This window comes from Lissotriton vulgaris, unplaced genomic scaffold, assembly GCF_964263255.1.
Source record: "Lissotriton vulgaris unplaced genomic scaffold, aLisVul1.2 SCAFFOLD_1035, whole genome shotgun sequence".
Lineage (NCBI taxonomy): Eukaryota > Metazoa > Chordata > Amphibia > Caudata > Salamandridae > Lissotriton > Lissotriton vulgaris.
The window spans coordinates 316,569-324,130 of record NW_028254186.1 but is presented as its reverse complement, the minus strand read 5'-3'; the positions used below and the strand labels follow the sequence as shown (position 1 = coordinate 324,130).

Sequence of the window (7,562 nt, the reverse complement as noted above, 5' to 3'; positions counted from 1 at the left end):
CGCCGGTTGCAGGGACACTCTGTAGATACGAGAAGGCCCATTGGACTGGCCCGGTTGGCATCATTACTGGAGGCATTGCACCAGGTCTGCAGCTCACAGTGGGAGGTCCTCCTGTTCAAAGCTGCATTTTCCTTGGCCTTTTATGGGGCCTTAAGGATTAGCGAACTGGTGGCAGGATCAAAAGTGGATAAATTGGGTGGCCTCCAGCGGTCTAGCATTGCCATTAGAGAGGATACTATGTGGGTAACAATTCAGAGGTCCAAAACAGATCAGGAATCTCGGGGTCACACCATAGTGCTCCAACGGGCTCGGGCCAACCCTTGCTGCCCGGTCTCCCACGTGGAGATTTTCCACGGACAGCGGGGGGGCACGGCGGGAGGTGCACTGTTGTGTCACGCTGATGGGACACCATTAACTAGATTCCAGTTTAGGAGAGTCCTTGAGTTAACAGTCAGACAGGCAGGGTTAGATCCTAGAGAATTTGGCACCCACTCCTTTAGGATAGGGGCTGCAACCGAAGCGGCATTAAGGGGTCTCTCAGCTGAGGATGTGAATAGCATTGGGAGATGGACATCTGAGTGTTATAAACGTTATGCACGAATTGACATGTTGTAATAATTTGGTGCTCACGCTTAGTATGTTTTGGTTTTCAGTTTCTCAAACCTGTGACGCGGGGGAGGAACTCACCACCGGGCGTCAGCGGACAGTACCATCACAGCACGAACAACAGGATGAACACAAGACAAAGGTTATCTGGATTGTGGGGCACTCTTACGTGAGGCGTGCTGAGCGTGTTTTTCTTTCAGGTGACCGTCAGGAAAGGGCAGCGCGTAAAGGGCTGGCTATCTCATTCTTTGGGAGGGGGGGCCTGTGCCTCAGCCAGTTTAGGGGTTTTTTCCAGGGACTTTTAGCTCAACCGCCCTCCACCCCGTCGGTGGTGATACTCCATGTAGGGGAGAATGATTTGGCGAAGTTGGGAAGGCGCATCCTGATTGAAGAGATCATCTCCACTGCAGGGTGGGTGGCCAAGACTTGCTCGGGTTGCATTGTAGTGTGGTCTCAACTTATTCCTCGTTGGCAGTGGCGAGGGGGGGACTCGGTCAGGGCTTTGAATCACTCGGTAAAGAGGATCAACACTCAGTTGGACAAACTATTTCGAGCCCCCCGGTTGCAGACAATTCCACATGGATGTATCTGGGGCGAAAGATTCTACCTGAAGGATGGGGTTCATTTAACCGAGTCAGGGAATGTCCTTTGGTCTAATAATCTCTGGGCCTGGTTGGAGGGTTTTGCTGGGTAAACACACTCCTGGGTGAATTCCTGAATGGGGGGAGGCCAGATCGTCGGTTAACAATGCTGGCCTGTGGCGGTAAGGTCATGACCGGTGAGCAGCTATTTTAAGGTCTGATGGGGCGGGCATCATCCCATGGAGGTTCCCGCCCAAGGGGAGGTGCCCTTGGCACCTCATAGAACTTCAGGGGCAAGGTAATTGCTGTTCAAAGGGGCGCGGGTTGGAGTAGTCACGCTTTCCTTAGGCTGGTAGCCACCCCGCGCGCGCATACTCATGACGTCACCGGATGGCGCAGAGTAAGGGCCCTCCTTTAGTGGGTAAATGGAGTTTACGGCGTGGACCGGGTAATTACCAGGCCCGGCTGCGCATGCGCACATCTCTGGGTGAGGCGCAGCTAGTAATTGGAGTCACGGCGTGGACCGGGTAATTACTAGGCCCGGCTGCGCATGCGCACATCTTTAGGTGAGGCGCAGCTAGTAGGACCTGACACCTGTTAGCGACCTTGCCATATGGCCAGAAATGTAGTATGCAAAAATCTAGCTGAGGATGTTAGTTTCGGTTAGGAAACAACCTGTATTAGAGTCTCTGTTAAGGTCAGTCTCTCAAGCTTGTTGACAATATTGTATCTAATGTCCTGCTGATTTTTGTATAAAGTATTTATCATGCTATTAAAATTTTTAATTTTATATCTTAATAAATACGGCCGGGGGTCCCGCGACCCCCGCCTTCCAAAGATAACCATGTTTCGTGTTCATGTGTCCGGGAGTTGGTGTGGTCAGTTGGGAGGGGGGCGGCAGCCAGTCGCTGACCATGTGAAAAGGGGGGGCTCTAGGCCCCCCCGCCCGCATGGCGGCGCGGCGACCGCCCCCCTCCTCAGAGCTTCTCGGTGGAGAGGCGTGCCCTTCCGGGCGCGCCTCGCCACCGATTGGTTTGCGCCCCCCCTTGACCCGGATGTCATTTTAGGGCTTCCGGGTCGGGGGGGGGGCTGCAGGAGGGGCTGGGTGGGAGTGTGTCCGCCCTCACCTGGCCCCTTGGGGATAAAGAAGCGGGGAGCGCCCAGGAGACCCTCTTGTTCTCTGGACGCTCCCCCACAGAGTGTCGTGCCCCGCGCTCGGGGCTTCTTGTTTTCCCACCCACCATCCTTGGAACTACTTCGGTTGAAGCTGTATTAGTCCAATGTATATGTACTTTGCTGGGTTATTGCTAGCACAATGCCTGGTTTAACGTGCTTTAAGTGATTAAAGTATTTGTTGATAATTGGTATTTTAGGCCTTTTTTCCCGTTTAGTGAATTATGCTATAATATGCTGTGTTGTGGTGTTTGTGTTAGGACCTTCTTTCCTTTGTAGCGATATGTTGATTTTTGATGTGATATTTAGTTAGAGTAGTTGTCCTTTAGCTCTTTTCTTCCATAGGTCGTCGTATTTATTAGGTTTGGGGCATGCGGTAAGGTCATGACCGGTGAACAGCTATTTTAAAGTCTGAGGGGGCGGGCATCATCCCATGGAGGTTCCCGCCCAAGGGGAGGTGCCCTTGGCACCTCATAGAACTTCAGGGGCAAGGTAATTGCTGTTCAAAGGGGCGCGGGTTGGAGTAGTCACGCTTTCCTTAGGCTGGTAGCCACCCCGCGCGCGCATACTCATGACGTCACCGGATGGCGCAGAGTAAGGGCCCTCCTTTAGTGGGTAAATGGAGTTTACGGCGTGGACCGGGTAATTACCAGGCCCGGCTGCGCATGCGCACATCTCTGGGTGAGGCGCAGCTAGTAATTGGAGTCACGGCGTGGACCGGGTAATTACTAGGCCCGGCTGCGCATGCGCACATCTTTAGGTGAGGCGCAGCTAGTAGGACCTGACACCGGTTAGCGACCTTGCCATATGGCCAGAAATGTAGTATACAAAAATCTAGCTGAGGATGTTAGTTTCGGTTAGGAAACAACCTGTATTAGAGTCTCTGTTAAGGTCAGTCTCTCAAGCTTGTTGACAATATTGTATCTAATGTCCTGCTGATTTTTGTATAAAGTATTTATCATGCTATTAAAATTTTTAATTTTCTATCTTAATAAATACGGCCGGGGGTTCCGCGACCCCCGCCTTCCAAAGATAACCATGTTTCGTGTTCATGTGTCCGGGAGTTGGTGTGGTCAGTTGGGAGGGGGGCGGCAGCCAGTCGCTGACCATGTAACTGCACGAACAAAATCCTTGGTTTCACGAGCATTTTGAGCACTTGAATTCTCGCCATTTTCCAATGGAAAAGGCGAGACCTAAAAACACAGAGACACCAAGTGGTCCAACTGGCCTCTCTAAAGAGAAACCATTCTGTCAAATGATCTGAGTGGAGATGGGGACACGTTTTTACTTTTTTACAAGCACTATGTAAGCACAGCCTAGCTGGTAGAGCCTTCGTTGTGCTTTATCAAGTGTAAGTATGGATGAATGTATCAATTCTGAGCTGGAGAAGTGGACCAGTTGTAACACACTTATCCCTCATCTTACCCAGAAATCATGTGTAACATGACCAGAAACTGACAGGCTTTATGGCTGTTGTGAGTTCATGCAGCTCTTAGCCACAATACTCACCAGAAACCCACACTATCCTTTTTAAAGGCATTACTGTAAGCGGATTAGAGTGCAGAATGGAAAACAACAAATCAACCCTACACATGACCGGAGTCTGTGTGCCATGTCAGTTAGATAAGTGTCCTGCCAATCCTGGTGCTTTGCAGTTGTTTTAAAATCTTTTTAGAGTGTCTTGTTGCTCTCAAATGGGTGTGATTTCTGATAATTATGTTTTCCTTGTCTTCATTAGTTTATTTTGGGTCACGAGAAAGTGTCAATCGTAGTCTTTGAAATGTCACTCATATTTACACTGAAATTATGAACATGTCACACACAGCAATCTGAAACATTGGCCGCAATGTTGAGGGCTCGCCTACCTTTGAATTGTGTGAGACAAGGACATTGCTTGCCATTGCCAGTGCTTGATGACTACATTATTACTGTGTTGTAGTCCTTCCTCTATATCCTGCACCACTTAGAAGTTCCTGCTCTGAGTCGGACGGAAGCGGACGTTGAGGTGCAGGCTCCAAGGAACCGTTGGAGCAGAGAAAGTTCTTCGTGGACAGTGTACAGATTTCGACCGTAGGCAAAGAAGAGATATTTCCTCTTTATTTTATCTCTGGGAAGGGGGAGAGGCAGCGAGAGCAATGGGTTTGATTAAACCACTTCTCGCACTTTGGGGTCATTGGGAAACGTCGTCATTTGACAAGGGAAAGTGATTCTCAGCGCGGCCAATGCTTGTTATTTAATGTTGCCCATCCACTGCTTGCTCTTGGACTTTTTAAAATTATTTTTATTATATTGTTGTTTCCTCCGTCGCATGGTTGTTTTTCTCACAGATCCATCGCAAAAACATAGTTTCAAGGAAAGGACAGGGATTGCATTTTCAAGGAAAGATTCATGCCCTTTGGATTTACTTGGTAAAATGTTTACGGATTGCCTGACATGGTTTCCCGTAACTGTTTTGCATTTTAATGCGCCGTCATAACTTAATAAGGAAGCAATTTTAGTGTTATGAGTCAGTTTGAGGTATTGGTGCGCTTTACATGAGCGCCAGATACAACACACACAGTAACTTTTTTGTGAGGCACGGGGAGATAAAGTGATCTGCCCAGGATCATAGGATGTGGAGCCAAAGCAGATTCAAACCTGGTTCCTCAGTTCCAAAGACTCCAGCTCGGGCATATAACTTTATATCCTATTGCTTGCCCCTTCATTGTTTACACAGTTAATTTATGTCGCGCCTAAATGAATACAATGACAATCTCGTTCGCCTACCAGCAAGTCCTTCGAAAAGGTGGCAAATCCAAATCTACAAATTGCTCAGCAACTGTGATACAGTGTCATGCCATGGCTGCCCTTGCCTCCATACAAAGTAATCAGAAGTGGATAAAGCAGCCAACAACACAACTGTGCTGCACTGTTTGTACTGTGAGCTGCATGGCAGAACATAGGCAGGAAGTAGGCACATCGCTATGTAAAGCCCCACTATAAAAGCTACCCCTCATAGCATTGTGGGAACAGAAACCCCACCAAAAACTTGTTTTAGCAAAAGCCCAAAAGTGCAGTTCTACCAGTCTGCCATCCAAAACTGGGGTATCTGATTCAGACTGCCTACCAGTGTCTGAGCTGTACCCTTGCCCCTCCACCATATCCACCCATACCAGATGAGTCCATATCAACAAGCCCACCTCCATTATGGAGTGATTAAAAAAAAAAAAAAAAAATTTTTGCATTTTATGAGCTTAGTCTTAAAACCCATCCTTAAAAACAACGGAAACACTTGACTAGATTAAACTAGTCTGTATTTTAAAAGAATATGCAACACTAGAGATGGGTGTTGTTGGCGAGATTAAGCCCTAAACGTGAGCTGCATGGGACCAATAATCTGTAAGTATTCCTTGGCAATCTCACTTCTGCTACCACTTGATGTTTCAAAATATTCTAGGAAACAGCCAGTGTGCCCTGCTGATGTTAATTCCTAAAACACCAAACGGACAGTGCTCTCTGTCCTTCAAAAACAAGGCACTAGAGTAAGGTTGGCATTAAATCCAGCTGCAAAGCATGTTGTTAAACACGATTTACTTTGTTAGTAATCTGAAATTTACGAGGTTGAAAGTATACACATTAGCATGTGTAAAATTAATTGATTGAAAATGTTCAATCAAAAGAGTCACTGATAACCAACATCTCTGCACTGTTACATGTAATGGGTTCTGTTTGTGTGTTCTGTAATTTAAATTATATTAAAGAATCACTCTTAGTCTGAATCCAAGCACATGGCTTGCACCATGCTGCACGCCACACACTGCTTCATGTCACACTAGCTGCACGCCACACACTGCTGCATGCTGCACGCCACACACTGCTGCATGCTGCACGCCACACACTGCTGCATGCTGCACGCCACACGCCACACACTGCTGCATGCTGCACGCCACACACTGCTGCATGCTGCACGCCACACACTGCTGCATGCTGCACGCCACACACTGCTGCATGCTGCACGCCACACACTGCTGCACGCCACACACTGCTGCACGCCACATACTGCACGCCATACTCTGCTGCACGCCTCACTCTGCTGCACGCCTCACTCTGCTGCACGCCTCACTCTGCTGCACTCCTCACTCTGCTGCACGCCACACACTGCTGCACGCCACACACTGCTGCACGCCACACACTGCTGCACGCCACACACTGCTGCACGCCACGCAATGCGGCACGCCTCGCACTGCTGCATTACTCACCCTGCTGCATTACTCACCCTGCTGCATTACTCACCCTGCTGCATTACTCACACTGTTGCATTACTCACACAGCTGCACACCACACACTGCTGCACGCCTCACAACACCGCCACATCACTCTGGGACACCGCCACATCACTCTGGGACACCGCCACATCACTCTGGGACACCGCCACATCACTCTGGGACACCACCACATCACTCTGGGGCCACACACTGCTGCACGCCTCACACTGCTGCACGCCTCACACTGCTGCACGCCTCACACTGCTGCATATGGCACACTGCTGCATTACGCACACTGCTGCACGCCGCACACTGCTGCACGCCGCACACTGCTGCACGCCTCACACTGCTGCACGCCTCACACTGCTGCACGCCTCACACTGCTGCATTACCCACACTGCTGCACGCCCCACACTGCTGCATTGCAGCATGGTACACTGCTGCAGTCCTCACACTGCTGCACACCGCTGCATTACCCACACTGCTGCATTACCCACACTGCTGCACACTGCTGCATTACACACACTGCTGCATTACGCACACTGCTGCATTACTCTCTGCTGCATTACTCTCTGCTGCATTACTCACTCTGCTGCATTACTCACTCTGCTGCACGCCTCACTCTGCTGCACGCCTCACCCTGCTGCACGCCTCACCCTGCTGCACGCCTCACCCTGCTGCACGCCTCACACTGCTGCACGCCTCACACTGCTGCATTACTCACACTGCTGCATTACTCAAACTGCTGCACGCCACACACTGCTGCATGCCTCACACTGCTGTATGCCTCACAACACCACCACATCACTCAGTGACTGACTGTTTTTATAGAGTTTAAGTGTTAAATATAAATACCAAGGTGTATTGGGTGAATCGTTGGGTGTATGAGTGCCTGTCTGGATGATTCGGTGAGTGTGTGATTGACTGTATAAGTCTGTCAGTTGGTGTCTAATTGGTT

The 7,562-nt window shown here is 49.6% G+C and overlaps 1 protein-coding gene across 2 annotated transcripts in view; it reads left to right on the top strand.

Annotated features, from left to right (window-relative positions):
* The first annotated feature begins 4,332 nt into the window (after positions 1 to 4,332).
* The window catches only part of LOC147659650 (uncharacterized), a 45,450-nt gene continuing 42,220 nt past the window's right edge, over positions 4,333 to 7,562 (top strand). Inside the window, exon 1 of one of the 2 annotated variants that reach the window (XR_015307193.1) lies at positions 4,333 to 4,430. The gene's annotated coding sequence lies outside the window, so the exon portion shown is untranslated. The remainder of the gene's footprint in view (positions 4,431 to 7,562) is intronic. The other variant, XM_086951576.1, reaches the window with a different exon arrangement.